General features: G+C 34.6%; 1 non-coding gene across 1 annotated transcript; it reads left to right on the top strand.

The window, feature by feature from the left end:
* Positions 1–1,744: 1,744 nt before the first annotated feature.
* On the top strand, positions 1,745–1,847 carry LOC138807193 (U6 spliceosomal RNA). The gene has a single exon (XR_011366082.1). It is a non-coding gene; the product is annotated as a U6 spliceosomal RNA (small nuclear RNA).
* Positions 1,848–18,245: the final 16,398 nt, after the last annotated feature.

The following is an 18,245-nucleotide window of genomic DNA, read 5'->3' as shown; positions in this document are numbered from 1 at the left end:
AAAAAAAATAAACAACAAAATGTCTCTCAAGTTTATGGCTTTAACTCAGTAATACCGCTGCTTCAGCCTAGGGCTAAGCATTCAGGTGTGGACATTTATCAACACTCCTGATTCAGACTCTACTTGATCATTTTTTAATAAATATTTTGTTTTTAATTTTCGTCTTTGTAAATTCACATGCACCTATAAAACCTGGATTGGCGATCCCAGTAAGCTTCTCAAAGTACCTCCTAATGATGACTTACCAAATGTTGTATTATGTTACAACAAGGAAAACAATGCTACAAATAAAGAAAACCAATAATTAAATATTAATGATTAATAAAATAAAAAACAAAACAATTATCAGTATTTTCAGTATTTGAAGTGTAGAAATATTAGATTTTATTATTTTTTCAAATATCTGTACATTTAACACTGGCTAAGGTATTGATGTTCAACCAGAGTTTTATAGAATATGCATACTCTTAAAGTTTCCCACTAAGATGACTATTTATGGCTCATCTCATCATTTGTTTATGACTTACATCATCATTTTTTCCTCACTAACATATAAAGGAAGTTAGCCCTAATGTTTTAACAGAAACTGTGTAGTTAACATAGTCTTAACTCTTCAATCTACTTCTTTACACAAAGACTTTGCAACTTCTCATTAATAAGGTTTCTATAAACTCTGAAATGTAAGTATTTAGTAGTTAATATCTGCTACCATAAATCTTAAATACTTTATAGAAAAGTTTTATACTTCCCAAACAATCCAAATTTTGGCATATATAAGCAAAATCCCAAAATTAAACATATGTAAAACATTAAAACTTTTAACAAAACTTAACACTTGCTAGAGTGTTCATTATGACAGGTGCCTTTTATAGAATAATTGAATTCCTCTTCCTGCACATTTCTTTTTTTATTTTTTATTTTATTTTATTTAATTTAATTTAATTTAATTTTATTTGTGAACATACTGTACAGAGGAGTTACAATTACATGGGCAGGATAATGTGTACATTTCTTACCAAGCATTGCAGCCTCCTCCTTTGTTTACCCTTCACATCCCTTCCCAGCCTCCCCCCTCTCCCCCAATCCCAATCCTTCTCCTTCCCTCCCTTCCCCTCCCCCCCGCACCTACGTTGTAAAGCTCATTTTGGACATGACAACTTGTACTTCTCATTGTTGCCACAGGTCCACCTGTATCCTTAAACAACTGGTTTTTCCCCATCTCCTCCACAAGTTATACTGAAATCAAATATAGTGAAAGCAGGGGGAAGGACATACAAAGCAACAAAGAGATAATCTTATAAATGCGTTAGAAACACATGCATGAAAGAAAAAAACATTAAAATACACATCTAAGGGTTCATTTTCCTGACATCACATTATCTGACCTTTTCCGCTTGACTCATACATATACTAGATATTACAAATAAGGGAAACCATGGGACCTATGTTTCTTTGGGCCTGGCTTACTTCACTTAATATAATTTTTTCCAAGTTTTTCCATTTCCTAACTAATGGGGCAATGTCCTACACATTTCTTGAACAACAAATATCTGGAATTATTTTGTTTTGACATGTCAGTCTTGATTTTATTCTTAAAAGTGTGCTTATGTAAGAAATATATGGTTCTAAAATTACACAACAATTCTTTTGAACTTACTAGTTTTGAACTTACTAGTTTAATAAAAACTTACTAGTTTAATAAAATCAATAAAAGTATACTTTATATATAAAAAAAGTTCTTTGCTCAATTCAGCATCGCATACACTAATATTGGAATGATACAGAGAAGATTAGCATAGCCCCTGTGCAAGGATGACATGCAAATTCGTGGAATATTCCATATTTTTACAAAAACAGATGCTGGAAGGGATGTGGCCCCCAGGGAACAGCACTGCATTCTTGGTGGGAGTGTAAACTTGTTCAATTACTTTGGAAAGCATTATGGAGGTTCCTCAAAAGACTCTACATAAAGCTCCCCTATGACACAGCAATCCCACTTTTGGGGATTTACCCAAATGATCACAAACAAGACCATACTAAAACCAGCAGGACAACTATGTTTATTGCAGCATTATTTACCATAGCTAAGATATGGAACTAACCCAGATGCCCCCATTAGATGAATGGATCAAGAAAATGTGGTATATATACACAATGGAATTCTATGCCTCTATCAGAAAAAATGACATCTCCAAATTTGTTAGGAAATAGAAAGACTTGGAAAAAAATTTATTGAGTGAAGTAATCCAAGTCCAAAAAACATAAGTCCCATGGTTTCCCTTATTTTCAATAACGAATATATATCTGGGATAAGCAGAAAAGCTCAAACGATATGTGCATAATACCAGACAAGATGATGTTAAGGGAATTGAACCCCAAGATAGGGACACAAGTGGTTTTATGTTTCTTGCTATTGTTTCTAACTTACTTATAATGTACGATGTCATTTATTTTTGTTTCTTTGTATGTTCCTCCCCCACACTATAACCCCTGTTTTCTCTGTATTTGAAGTTGGTGCACTACATCTTGTAGGAAATTTGGGGAGAGGAAGCGAAAAATGCTCAAATAGGGATGCAGTTTAACCAATTGTAACCATGAGATGCACAAGACACTATGTTGAAAAATGAACTTTACAATTTAGGCAGGGGGATAGAAAATGGGGAGGGGAGTGTATTTGTGGAGGTGGGAGGGAAAGGATAGTAGGGGAAATATAAAGGAGGAGGTAACAATGCTTGTTAGAAAATGTACTAATTTCCTTCCTCATGTAAATGTGACCCCTCTGCACAGTATTATTACAATAAAAAACATATAAAAATGTTCTGAGATGGAAGAGTTCATTTCCTCTATTTTACCCATATATTATCGTTAACAAAGAAATTAATGCAGAACACTGATATGAAGGTAATTTGAATGTGTGTGTGTGTGTGTGTGTGTGTGTGTGTGTGTGTGTGTGTGTGATCTCGGCAGCGCACCAGCAAACATACGTGAGCATGCAAACGCACCCAATGCATGTGTGTTGGAGTGCTCAGAGTTAAAATCAGGGCTTCAAGGTCTTGCAAGGCCTTTCCTATCTAGCTTGTTGAGCTACTATATGAGCTACATCTCCATTCCTGGCTTTTTGCTAGTTCATTAAAAATTTTGAAAAATAATTTCATGAAGTTGTTCTTTTTGTTTTTGTTTTTGTTTTTGTTTTTTGGACCTTATTGGCTCCGGAATGTTATCCACAGATCTCAGGCTCCTGAGTAGATATCCAGATTAGATAGGATTACAGGTGTGACCAGCCAACACAAGGCTTTCAGAATAATTTTTAAAATAGAAGAAAATTTACTTCGTGGGGCCTGTTTTATTATCTCCTACTTTTAAAGCATTTTAGAGTGATTATATGTGAATTTATTTCGTTTTTGGATTCTTAAAAGACAGTAAGTGATGATATTTAAAGGTTTTATTACTTTTTAAAAAGGAAACTGGAACTGTGGGACAGAAAAAATTTGGCTCTCTTTGGACCTCAATTTATAAGCTCTGCTCTGTGCATGATAACCCAATATCACAAACATAGTCTGTGTTGAAGACAAAATGTGATAGAAAACAATCACCATAATAACATAGCAAGTATTGCTATGCTATTATTTCTTGGTCAATATGAATATTGAATTGAGAGTGTAAGAGAATGGAGAGATTTTACCCACCTTTTTGATATTTCTGAAAGACTTTTGGAAACTTTGACTCATTTCCTTCCTTACTGTGTGTGTCTGTGGGACATGCACTTACTGTCTTTAATTACAATTTTTCTCAACAGTAAAATGGCAATAACATTAGCATTATAGCAAATGTTATCTTAAGAATTAAGAGAAATAAAACTTATGAAACACTTAACATATACTTCTATGAATGAACTTTTAGTTTAGCTATGTCTTTTTAAAATACTAAACAGAATGTGATGAGTAGTGCAGAAACCATTACATGTAATGAGCAACCAGAAGTAATATCTATTGACCATACTCTGCTTCCAAGGAAGCCAGGTAGATAACTTCTCATGCTGTAAATCAAACTGGTTATCTCATGCCTTGATCTTGTAAAAAATATCAGGGACAGAACGATGAAGGAATGTTGTAGACTGAGGTGAAATACATATGAAAATGTGCAAAACTGAAAAAACATAAAAGTATCAGAGCAGTATATTGTGTTTACATCATTCAAGTTACAAAGATAAGGAAGACATAGAAAATGAATTCTCTTTTTGATGTGCTATCATAGGTCCTTAGAAGGATGAACACTTTCCTCATTCTTGTAGAGGAATCATCAGATGAGGGGAACTGTATATTTTTTTGTTTTCATCCTTACATTTATTCTTCACTTTCAAATCTGAACAACATGAGACAGAAAGAAACCAAGGGAAATTAGTCACACAGACTTTGGAAAGAAAAATCAAAGTAAAATAAATAAAATACATATAGCCTTGTAAAAGGTCTAACTAAATTGAGTTATATAGTCTCAAGCGTTAACAGAAAATGATCTAAGCAATATCATGTTATAAAAAATTGAAAAATGTTAGGAGTTGCTTAATGTTTTCCTTTCTACTACCGTGAACTAATTATTGATTTTGTATAGAGAGATTAAAGATGAGGTTAACAAGAAACTTGATTAAAAATGGACAAATGTTTTGAATAGACATGTTTTCCAAAAAGCCCTGAAAATCGCGTGTGGGTTTACAAATTTGTATTTAATACAACTTCTATGTGGCTTAATTCTTTGTAAAGAGAAGTCATTAGAGAATTGCAATTCAAAATTACTAAGATACTTACTACTTCATAACTATCATAACTCATCAAAAATATCCAAGGAACCAGGTAATTCCAAGCGATTAGGAGGTTGGGGTAAAAGGATTTGAGTCTAAGGCCAGTCTTGGGTACTTCACACAGTAAAAACCTGCCCTTTAAAAAAACTCAAAAGGTAATAATGTTGGATCGCGTGACTGTGGAGAAAAGGAAATTTTCTACACTCTTGGTCAAAATACAGGTTAGTGTTCTCGTTGTAGAAAGTAGTATGCAGTTTTTTAAAGATATCCAAAGTTGAAATATCATCTGGCACACCAATCATGTGATTATTTCTCTCTGGGTAACTTGTAAATACATCTGTAGTTCATTGTTATTCACATTATTCACAACAATAGCCAAGATATAGATCGAAGTTCAGTGTTCAACTACAGACTAATAAAGCAACTGTGGTACTTGCACAAATATCTTTTTTCTGTTGATCCCAAAGTAAATTTTTTTATTATTTTCCTGTTATCATGTGATTAACCTCTAAATTATAAATCCAGATATATGATTTAATTTAACCAAAACTATTTATTGAGTTTAAGGACCTTCTACTCTCTACATTCTTCACAGTAAGATCACCAAATATGATGAGTCTGAAATAATTAGTCTCTTTTTGGCCTATGTTAATATTATTTACAATGTGTGTGTAATGTTTAAAAAGTAGTATTTATTTTAGCTTAATTGCTCTGAAGAGATAGTAAATGATATTATCAAAGCCTAAAAATGATTAGATTTAAAATTTAGAATTCAGGAAACGGCTTTGACCACGCTGCTTACTGGAGCCTTCACTACAACCTGTGGGTGAACAAGAAAGAAGGGGGTAACAATACTCAGCAAGAAATGTACTCCTTACCTTACACATGTAACTAATCCCTCTTTAAAGCATCTTTACAACAAAATAATTTTTTGTTAAATAATGAAAATAAAACCTAACGGGAAATAGAAAAACAATTTAAAAATTTAGGTTTAAAACGCAAGTAAAATTTAGGCCTACACGCTGAGCAAGAGTTATGATAAATGTGAAAAAAAGAGGATTATATTAACATGATGGTTCGGTTATATTTAGGCTTAGGATTAGGCAAGGTGTTCCAGTTAGAGCTGGGGTTAGGAAGAGAAAAAGATGTAAGGTATTTTGTAAAACTGCCACACATTTTAAGAAGAATGAATGGCAAGAATGAATGAAAACCAATCTGTGTTACTTTAAACATTCAGTTATAATTTGGTTTAATGTGTGAGATACAGTTTTATTCTGGTTAGGGTTAGGGAAGGATAAGTTTTAAGGTAAATTTTAGTTTTCCACTAAGAAGTAGAAGCCAAAAAATGTGTGATTGAATAGAATCTAGACAATTTTCTTTACATTAACCATTTGGTGTTAAATCAAACTTTGATTAGGATTAGGTTTCTGGTTATCCGGGGTTGAGGATAGAGTAAAGAAATGGTTTAAACTGGTGGCTCGCACCTATTATCCTAGCTACTCAGGAAGCTGATTTCTGAGGATAACAGTTGAAAGGTAGCCCCAGTAACGGTGCTGTTGCTCAAATGGTTAAGTGCACACCTTGAGCTATAGAACTCGATGATTGTGCCCAGGCCCAGAGTTCAAGCCCCACGACCGACAAAAAGAAAAAAAAAAAAAAGAAATGTGTCAAATGTTAAGTAAAGCTGAACTTCTTTTTTAGGTTCTAGGAATTCAGGAAAAATTTTAATAATGGAAGTACAATGTATTTCATAATATCAGGATTTGAGATCAATGGGTATAATGATTCCTGTTATAGAACAAGATACATTCAGTGTTAAGAGTGAGAAAGTCTGTAGAGTTTACAGAAAACCTGCAATTTATTTCGAGAATGAGGGTCAAATTGAAGTTAAATTTTAATTATAAGTCTAGTAAGTATTAGAATGAATGTGAACTAGAGAATTGCTATTAATAATAGAATGTACTTACAATTAGGCTGATGGTTATACTCAATGTTCCAGTTAAGAAAGATTAAGTTTAGGGTTAGAAAATGACTAAGATATTGGAAAAAAATTGAAACATATGTTTGGAAGTCTTATTTGAAACAAGTTAGGATGAGTGAAAACTAGTGTATTTGTGTTAGTGTTAGTATTGTCATATAATTTGGATTAAGATTAGGGTCAGTATTTTCTTCTGATTATATTTCTGTTATGAATAAGAAAGTTTTTAGTATAAAATTAGGTTCTCACTAACAAGTAGAAGCAAATATGTGAGAATGAATAGTAACTAGAGGTTTATCATTATGTTTATTCCTCAGTGACCATTCTTGTAAGGATTAGTAAGAGTTTTCAAGCCAGGTTTAAGTTGAGAGTTAGCTTTAAGTAATGTACTAGATGGTAACTAAATCTGAAACTGTTTTAGGATACAGTGGTTCAGGAAAAGGTAGGATCAATGGAAACTACAGTATTTTTCCTGGTAAGACAATTTGAGGACAAATAATATAATGGTTCATGTTAGGGAACAAGATAACTTCAGAGGTAGAGTCAGATAATTTGTGGGAATTAGGGCAAACAAACTCATTTCCAGAGCGAAAACTGGAATATTCATGAGAATGATTAAAAACTAGACTTTTTCTTTAACATTAGAATTGGATTATAATTAGGGTGAAAGTTAGGTTTCAGTTCCAGCTGAGGTTAGTGTAAGCATAAGAGAAATGGAAAATTTAGGGTCAAACTGAATGTAAATCTTTGAATGAGAAGTCAAGTTAGAATTAGAATGAATGTGAAATAAGAAACTGCTAATAATATTAAGATTAGGGTATGATTAGTGTGAGGGTTAACCTCAATATTCCAGTTAGGTTAGGATTACAATAAAGACAAGATAATGAGTGAAACTACAAACTATGTTAAGAAAGATAAGTTGAATAGAATTTGGATGAATAAAACTAATGTATTTGTGTGTTTTTTAGATACCAAAGGCCATTAGTTCTAGGTTTAGGTTTACTTTTCTAATTAAGTTTAGGCTTAGGGTTAGGGAACGGTAACCTTTAAGGTAAAACTGAGTTTTCTGCTGACACTTTCAAGTAAACTAAGTATGAAATTTAACAAAAACTACAGAGTTTCCCTAACTTTATTATTCAGGGTTCAATAGGGTTAAATTTAGAGTTAGGTTTCTAGTAAGGATTAGGTATATAGTTATGGTTTAGAAGTAGAGTAGATTTTAAGTAAACCTGCAACTTGTTTTTGGAGATACAGGAGTTCAGTAAAAGTTAAAATCTGTGAAAACTATGGTATTTTTTATGATATGAGGATTTGAGATTAATGATTCCTAATAGGGAACAAGATAGATTTCAGTGTCCAAGTCAGAGAATCTTTAGGATTTGGAGCAAACTGCAAATCATTTCAAAGACAATGCTTATCTAAAAGGAAGTAATCTAAACTTGAGTAATTTCCATTAATTTCAGATGTGGTTACTATTATCATCAAGGTTACTCTTAGGGTTCTGACCAGAATAGGAGTTAGGATTAGGGAAATGGAAGGTTGAGAACTTGAGTGACTTACTTCCTTTGTGAATGTATATGCACTATTCCAGGACTTCAAATCAGTGCTTGGGTTCTGTCCCTGAGCTTTTTGTTGTAGGCTGACATTCTACCACTTGAGCCACAATTCCACTTGCAGCTTTCTTTGGCAGTGAATTGGAGATAAGAGTGTCACAGACGTTCCTATCTCAGCTGACATTGAACTGAGATCCCCAGATCTCTGCCTTCTGATTAAAAATAGGATTAAATGTATGAGCTACTGGTTCCCAGGAATGTGCCTGACTTTTACTGAATGCTTTTACTTTTGTTCGAGATCGAGACATGAATTCAATATCTGACAGCTTTGCTCACTATGTAGCAATCTGCCACTTGAGCCATATCTCCAATAATGATTATTTTAAATAGCTGGAAATCATTAAATTTTCTTCAGATGATAGGCATCATTACAGTTGTTCTAAAATTCATCCTAATGAAAAAAGATTTATAAACCCTAGAGATGATCTGAGCAGATTCTCATGCTTTGCTTATAAATGCATAACATTTTAGGGACATGGCTTTTTAATTATTAAGTGGCAAAGGAGTTATCATTAAATAAAGCAATTTATGCATACAAAATACCTTGCTCAATGCCAACCCTTTCAATAGTCTCATCCATCCCTCCTCAATGAATCTCTTCCTTCACTCTTCTTAAATTTGTAGGATATTTACTGGATTCCTTTCTGAACTTCCCCCCTTTTCTCCTGTTCATTCTACCTTCTTTTCACCCTTTACCTCTCTTTTGACTACCCACTTCCATATTATCCATCAACTCTACTCCTAGGCATTTATCTGAAAGTTTGCAAGCCAGGATATAGTAAAATTTTCAGCACAACCATGCTTACTGAATCAGCCCAGATACACCTCAAGAGAGAAATGAATGAAAAAAATTTGCTACACACACACACACACACACACACACACACACACACACACACACACACACACACACACACACACACACTGGAAATTCTACTGACCCATCAGAAAGAATATTGTACCATTTGTATCTCTTATTTCTCATTTCTTCTGCCTGGTATCCCATTTTTGCCTTACTGTCTCTGTACTGCAGTAACTGCCACATGCAAACTGATGTAAAAGATTTTCAGAGTTATTGGCTATTCATAGATTCCTGAATATGATGTCTTTGCTCATTTTGTATATTCACGACTTTGATTAGTGATTGTGCAAATACATTTTTACCATTTGCTACACAGAAAAGAGATGAACCACTTGTACATATATTTACATACATGTATATACATACATACATGGATATATGCATTTTATGTTTACAAGAATGATGGGGCTAACAAAAATCATATGCATTTTACTTCCTTTTCAGTTCTTTCAAAGCCGAAATAACTTTGTCTCTTTTGAATACCTAATTTTAAAGAGGATGTCACCATATCTGCTCTGTCAGTGGCCTTGAAATTAGATGTTCAAATAGGACAGTTATTTAGGCTTTGTGGTGGAAGACAGGAATATTACTAGGGTTTTATTCAGGAAAAAGCAGTAGGCTCTGTAAGGGTGAATGAAGCAATTTTTCATTAAATTAAATATTATCTCCTGCGATAACCTGATTTTTTCTTATTTTAAACCTAAACTTTTTTGACATTAAAATTTAGATTCATACATTTTTTGAATAGATAAAACTCTTAGTGGGCTGGGAAGGTGACTCAGTGGTAGACTGCTTGCTTTGCATGCATGAGGCCCTGGGTTCGATTCCTCAGCACCACATAAGCAAAAAGAAAAAAACCAGAAGCGGTCCTGTGGCTCAAGTGGTAGAGCACTAGCCTTGAGATGAAGAGCTGAGGGACAGTGCCCAGGCCCAGAGTTCAGGCCGCAAAAACGGACCCCGCCCCCAAAATAATCTTAGTAACTGGTCATGTATTTCTGAGGTTTGATTACCAAGACATTTCAGATAAACACTGAATTTCATGGATTTTATGTCAAGGTTTTTTTAGAAATTGAATCAATCTCCATATGAGATAAAGCAAGATATTCCATGACTTATGCAATTATTCCAATAGACTTGAATATACCTTACTTTTGAATGGTAGGAGATTCATATTATACCTACAATATAGAATAATTAAGAAATAAATGATCGTATTCATTTTTCCCTCATCTAGAAAGAAAGAATCTCATCATAGATGACAAAAACTTGAATGGAAGGGTCATAAAATTATGAAAAATTCATCATTAAGAGTTAGATGAAATAGTCATTTTTGAAGATCACCTCTTGAAGCTTCCATTTCTTTTAAACAAAATGTATTTGCACTCAAAATATCTCTCCAGCAATGTTATAACCAAACCACCTCCTTGCCAAATAGTTTCTCTGATTAATCAAATAAATATTTAACTATGTTGCCATAAAGAGGTGAACCCTTTCAAGTGGGCATAGTTGTAAGAGATTTGGTCACTGAGGACTTATGATCAAAGAGGGTGTTAAGATCAAAGTCTTTTCCTCCTCTTCCTTCTTTTTCGTCTCTGTCTCCTTCTCCTTCTCCTTTTCCGTCTCCCTCTCCCACTCCTATTCCTTCTCTTCTTTACTTCCTGGCTTCCATGAATACACATACTCCATCACATGTTCCTGACATGGTGTACTGTGCCACCACCAACCCAAAGCAATGAGGATAAGAAACATAAACTGAAATGTATAAAATCAGAAGGCAAGAATAATCTTTTCCCCTTTTAAGTTAATTTTATAAAGTATTTTGTCATATTAAAAGGAGACTCTCACAGCATGCTCTCATTTATTATGAGGGATAAGATTTACAGGAAAAAAATCTGGCTAACATCGCCCTAATACAATGATGTATTAAATTAACATTATATTAGAACAAATCTACTTTAAAATATCAGATATACTTCAATAAGAGGTAAAAAATCACCTCTATGGTTTCCTATGAAAAGATGATAGAAAACAATCTGTTCCTCAAGGAAATTGACCTATAATTGGCAGTATTAATAAATGATGTAAGAAGACTATAGAACAAATTTCAACTCAAAGCGCATGATATAAAATTTACTTTGTCCCATGTATAGTATCTATGTCTGGCTCCCAAAATGACTGGAATTTTATCATATTTTTAATTAACTTTAAGTAGTTGTGTGGGAGTTGCTGTTTGACAAAGCAGTTTCTGAATAGTGTTTAGTAAGTCCTTTTTTTCTTTTTTCTTTCCTGAAGTTTGAGCTCTGGGGCTGGGCCCTATCCCTTACCCAGGGATGCCTTTGGATGAATGCTAGAACTCTATCACTTGAGGCACAGCAGAACTTTCAGATTTTTCTGAGATTTAATTGGAGATAAGAATCTCACAGATATTTTTGCCTGGGCTGTCTTCAAACTTCAATCCTCAGACTCCTGAGTATTTGGATTACAGGCGTAAACAGCTATTTCCCAGCTTAATACAATGTACCTTTTTTTTTTAATTTTATTTTATTTTATTTGAGAGCATACTGTACAGAGGGGTTACAATTACATTGGCAGGATAATGCATACATTTCTTACCAAGCATTGCAGCCTCCTCCTTTGTTTACCCTACACCTCCCTTCCCAGCCTCCACCCTCCCCCCCACCCAATCATACCCCCCTCCCCCCCCACACCGACATTGTAAAGCTTGCTTCGACATGACATTTTGTAATTCTCCTTGTTGCAACAGGTCCACCTGAATCCTTAAACGACTTGTATGTCCCCATCTCCTCCACATGTTATACTGACATCAAATAAAGTGAAACGGGGGTTACACTGTCGGGGAGGGACATACAAAGCAACAAAGAAATAATCTTATAAATGCTTTAGAAACACATGCATGAAAGAAACGAAAACATTAAAATACATATTTAAGGGTTCGTTTTCCTAACATCACATTATCTGACCTTTTCCATTTGACTCATACCTATACTAGATAATGCAAATAAGGGAAACCATGGGACCTATGCTTCTTTGGGCCTGGCTTACTTCACTTAATATAATTTTTTCCAAGCCTTTCCATTTCCTAACAAATGGGGAAATGTCATTCTTTCTGATGGAGGTGTAGAATTCCATTGTGTATATATACCACATTTTCTTGATCCATTCATCTACTGAGGGGCTTCTGGGTTGGTTCCATATCTTTGTTATGGTAAATAATGCTGCAATAAACATAGTTGTGCTGGTAGCTTTAGTGTGGTCTTGTTTGTATACATTTGGGTAAATGCCCAAAAGTGTGGTTGCTGGATCATAGGGGAGATCTATGTGAAGTCTTTTGAGGAACCTCCATACTGCTTTCCAAAGTGGTTGAACAAGTTTACATTCCCACCAACAATTCTGTCCACATCCCCTCCAGCATCTGTTGTTGTTAGAGTTCTTGATTTTTGCTGTTCTAACTGGAGTGAGGTGATATCTCAATGTTGTTTTGATTTGCATTTCTTTTATGGCTAGGGATGTTGAACATTTCTTCATGTGTCTATTGGCCATCTTTCTTTCTTCTTCAGAGAAGCTTCTCTTTAAGTCTTTCACCCACTTATTTATTGGGCAGTTGTTTCTTTGAGGATTTGTTGTTGGGTGGTTTAATTTTTTGAGTTCCAAGTATATTTTAGATATGAGACCCTTGTCCGTTGTATGGCTAGTAAAGATCTTCTCCCAATCGGTGGGCTTTCTATTGATCGTGCTAGCTATGTCATTTGCCCTGCAGAAGCTCTGCAACCTTATGCAATCTCATTTGTACAACCTTTCTTTGATTTGTTGTGTTTCCGGGTCTCTATTCAGAAAATTTCGGCCTGAGCCAAGGAGACCTAGGGTTTCTCCTATTCCATCCTGTAATGTTTTCAGAGTGTCTGCTTTGAGTTCAAGGTCTTTGATCCATTTGCAGTTGATTCTGGTGCAGGGTGATATATAAGGATCTAGCTTTAGTTTTCTACATGTAGTTAACCAATTTTGCCAGCACCATTTACTGAAGAGGCTGTCTTTCTTGCATTCTATTGCTTTAGCTTCCTTATCTAAGATTAGATGGCTATAGGTCTGTAGGTTCATTTCTGGGTTTTCAATTCTATTCCATTGGTCCTGAGGTGTGTTCTTATGCCAATACCAAGCTGTTTTGATTACTATGGCTTTATAGTAGAGTTTGAAATTTGGTATTGATATTCCTCCAGCAGTGTTCGTTCCGTTGAGAAGTTTTTTTGCTATTCGGGGTCTTTTATTGTTCCATATGAATTTTTGGATTGCCTCTTCTATTTCCTTGAAGAATGAGGGTGGAATTTTGATAGGTATTGCGTTGAATTTGTAGATAGCCTTGGGAAGTATTGCCATTTTCACGATGTTAATCTTTCCAATCCAGGATCATGGGAGGCTTTGCCATTTTTTATGTTCTGTGTTGATTTCCTTTTTCAAGATTTTAAAGTTTTCATCATTTACGTCCTTCACTTCTTTAGTTAAGTTAATTCCTAGGTATTTTATTTTTTGTGGGGCTATTACAAATGGAGTTGCTTTCCTAATTTCAGCCACACTTTTCTCTTTGTTGGCATACAGAACTGTTCATGCTATTCAACAAAAATGAACACACAAATTACCAGCTCCTCTGGGACACAGCAAAGGCAGTACTCAGAGGCAAGTTTATAGCTCTGAGATCCTACATCAACAAATTGGAGAGATCTGAAACTAGCAATTTAATGACACATCTATACCTCCTTGAAAAAGAGCAGCAAGATAAACCCCAATCCAGTAGACGGAAAGAAATAATCAAAATTAAATCAGAATTAAATGAATTAGGAACCAAAAAAACTATAGAAAGAATCAACAAAACATAGAGTTGGTTCTTCGAAAAACTTAACAAAATTGACAGACCCTTAGCAAATCTTATCAGAAAAAGAAGAGAACACACCCAAATTAATAAACTCAGAGATGAGAATGGAAACATCACCACGGAAACAACCAAGATTCAGAACCTTATAAGGGAATACTTCTCAAAACTTTATGCTAATAAGTTCGACAACTTGACAGAAATGGACCTCTTCCTAGCAAATATTGACATGCCAAAACTAAACCAAGATGAGTTAAACTATCTTAACAGGCCCATATCAAGCATTGAAATAGAAACATCAATAAGAGACCTCCCAGCTAAGAAAAGTCCAGGACCAGATGGTTTTACAGCGGAATTTTACAAGGCCTTCAAAGCAGAGCTCACACCAATACTCCTCCAACTCTTCAATGAAATTGAAAGAGAAAGCTCACAAAGGAACACATTCTATGAAGCCATCATAACCCTCATCTCAAAACCAGGCAGGGACTCATCAAAGAAAGAGAACTATAGACCCATTTCTTTGATGAACATTGATGCAAAACTTCTCAACAAAATTTTGGCCAATCGACTTCAACAATTCATCCAAAATATCATACACCATGATCAAACAGGATTCATTTCAGGGATGCAAACTGGTTCAATATACGCAAATGAATTAATATTTTTCATCACATTAACAGGAGCAAGAACAAGAACCACATGGTTATCTCAATAGATGCAGAAAAAGCATTTGACAAGATCCAACACCCCTTTATGATGAAGGTTTTGGAAAAATTAGGAATCCATGGAACATTCCTCAATACAAGAAAGGCTGTATATGACAAACCTACAGCCAGCATTATACTCAATGGTGAAAAACTAAAGCCATTTCCTCTTAGCTCAGGAACAAGACAAGGATGCCCACTCTCTCCACTTCTCTTCAATCTAGTATTAGAATGCCTAGCTACAGCAATAAGACAAGATGCAGATATAAAGGCGATCCAAATAGGGAAAGAAGAAATAAAACTCTCCCTCTTTGCAGATGACATGATCTTGTATTTTTTTTTTTTTTGGCTAGTCCTGGAGTTTGGCCTTGGCAATATCCTTGATCTTCTTTTCCTCACACTAGCACTCTATGACTTGTGTCATAGTGCCAATTCCAGCTTTTTTTAATGAAGTATTGAGGAATCAAACCCAGGGCTTCACACATGCAAGGCAAGCAGTCTACCACTAAGCCACATTCCTTGGACAATACAATACATCTTTATGATCATTACTCCTCATCCTTCACAATCCTATCTCATCCCTTAATTTACCTAATTTTGTAGAATATTCACTAACTTGCAATGTCATGTATAGTCACTCTGGTTATAACATAGACCATATTTTCTTGATAGTCTTTTTCATCAACATATTAAGTTATGCGTTACAGAATTCTGATTTTAAATTCTAAATTATCACTCAGATTCACCCATTACTAGTCTGAAAATGTTCCCAAGTTAATGCAAATGCGATCTGTATTTCGTCAGTAAAGTATAATGATTCTCAGAATGTAAAGAGTTGGAGTAAGAACATCACTTTCAGTTCTAGAACATTTTATTACTACCCTCTCAAAATACTCCAATATTTATTAGTAGTCACTCTCTGTCATCATTTCAACCTACTTCCCCTTGAGCAGCTATTATTTCATATTCTACCTACACAGATGTGCCCATTTTAAAATCTCTTATAATTAGAAAATATAGTCTACTTTATCTATTCTCCCATGTAATGTCACTCTTTCCAAAGTAAGTCCATGTAAATTTTTCTCATGGATAGAGCATATTGTTTTGAATCCATGTGTGTAATTGAATAATATACTCAATGAACATTTCAATATTTTATTATATGTTATTGCAAAAGGTTTTGCTATGTATATTCTTGTACATGTGTCTCTTTGGACATATATTGAAATATGTTTTGTATGTAAATTTATGGTTCAAAATGCTGGATCATAGAGGCAACTCTATATGTAATATCTTAAAGATTTCCAGTATTTTTGTATGTGTGTGTGGGGAGTCAGGTAGTGGGGCCTGAACTCTGGGCCTGGGCGCTGGCCCTCTGCTCTTCAGCTAAAGGCTACCACAGCGACACTTCTGGCTTTTTTTATTTTTTTGCTTATGTGGTGAGAAGGAATCAAACCCAGGGCCTCATGCGTGCAAGGCAAGCACTCTACCACTGAGCCACTTTCCTAGCCCTGCCAGTATTTTTAACAAACTGACCATATCATTTTAAGTGCCAAGCACCAATGTATAAGGATTCCAATTTCTACATAATGGTTGTGCAGGGCTATCTGATTGTTTCTATTTCCACTAATCACTACATGTAAGCAATGTCTAGGTATATTATGATATTTCCATATGTTCCTTCCTTGGTTGTTGTTATATTACTATAGAGATATGTATTTGGATTTTTTGATAATGTATTCAGGATGTTTAAAGATTTTCATTATCATTAATATGCTCTTTATATATTTCTGATTCAAGTCTATTTAAATAAATGCACATGTATACACACTATGTGTACAAATGCATGTATTCATACTTTTATGTGTATATATACTAATAATTATATATGTGTGCATATATAAGAATATACAGATATGTACATACATGTATATATATACATATATGAATATTATTATTTTCATTTTCTGTAAGTTATCATTTCACTTTATTGGCCAAACATTCCTTTATTGATTTTACTTTATTTTATTTTATGGTCAAGATGTTGTACAGAGGAGCCAGGTGCTGGTGGCTCATCCCTCTAATCCTAGCTACTCAGGAGGCTGAGATCTGAAGGTCGTGGTTTGAAGCCAGCCTGTGAAGGAAAAGTCCATGAGACTCTTATTTCCAATAAACCACCAGAAAACTAGAAGTGACCCTATGGCTCAAGTGGTAGAGCTCTAGACTTGAGCTGAATAGCTGAGGGACAGCACCCAGGCCCAGAGTTCAAGGCCAACGACCACCACCACCACCAAAAACAACAACAATAAAAAGAATACTGACTCAAAAAGCAATAGTATTAAGCAGTCTTACAAATAGACTCAAGTCTAACTTTTTAGTATTATCTTAGATACCAGCAGCCTTCTAGTATAATGAGCCATGAGCCCTCAGAATGTTGACAGAATTTCTTAGTTTATGTACACATTCACTAGAAGTATGTATTTTCTCATCTTTCTTTCATTGCACCAGAGAATGTGTATTTATCCTTTATGTCATACTTGAATACCAAAGCTTTTGGATGATATTTATTCATTGGTGTATATTAATTGTATGAAGAAATCTTATTGAAATATTTTACACTCTCACATATTGATGAAGGTCCTGATTAACCCATTTCTGGCTTTCTCCATTCCCATTGCCCTTTATTTTTCAACAGTTTTCTGTGAATTTCTTTGTGCTACCTTCACTTATCGTCAACATGTATGAGAGTGCTGTTCACCCACCAACATTGAAAATTATAAAATGCTGAGTATAAAAGCAAAAATCTAAATAAATGGAGACATAACTTTTGTGGATTAGAGGATACAATGGAGCAAAGATATAAATTGTCCCCTGCCTCCTTTCTTTTTGGTCATTCATGGTGCTTGAAATCTGGTCCTGGGCTTTGTCCCTCGGCTCTTCAGTTCAAAGTGAATGCTCTACTCATTGAGCAACTGTGCGACTTCTGGTTTTCTGGTGGTTAATTGGACCATAGAATCCTATGGACATTCCCATTCCAGCTGGCTTTGAACTACAATCCTCAGATCTCAGCCTCCTATGCAGCTAGGATTACAAGCATGGGCGAACAGTGCTCAGGTTCACAGTTTTATTTATGTTTATGACAATTTCGGAAAACACCTAACTAGCACTCCTTGAGTCACTGACAAAGAAAAATAATCTGGAATATATTCTCTGTCCAATATTAAAGCTGTTAGTGTGAAATTGTTATATTTGTAGAGGAAAGATTATACAGCTCAATGGGTCTGTAGGGCACCAGATTAAATTCTCATAAATATTATCAAGGAAAATTTAATAAGACATAAAACCAAACATTTCTGGAATGACATTCTCTTTAATAAGTAGTGATAGGTTAGACAGTATTTGGGAGAATTA

The sequence above is a fragment of the Dipodomys merriami genome, unplaced genomic scaffold, assembly GCF_024711535.1.
Source record: "Dipodomys merriami isolate MVZ:Mamm:240054 unplaced genomic scaffold, mDipMer1.0.p SCAF_414, whole genome shotgun sequence".
NCBI lineage: Eukaryota > Metazoa > Chordata > Mammalia > Rodentia > Heteromyidae > Dipodomys > Dipodomys merriami.
Note: the sequence above shows the minus strand (reverse complement) of the source record. Positions and strands in the feature narration are given on the sequence as shown.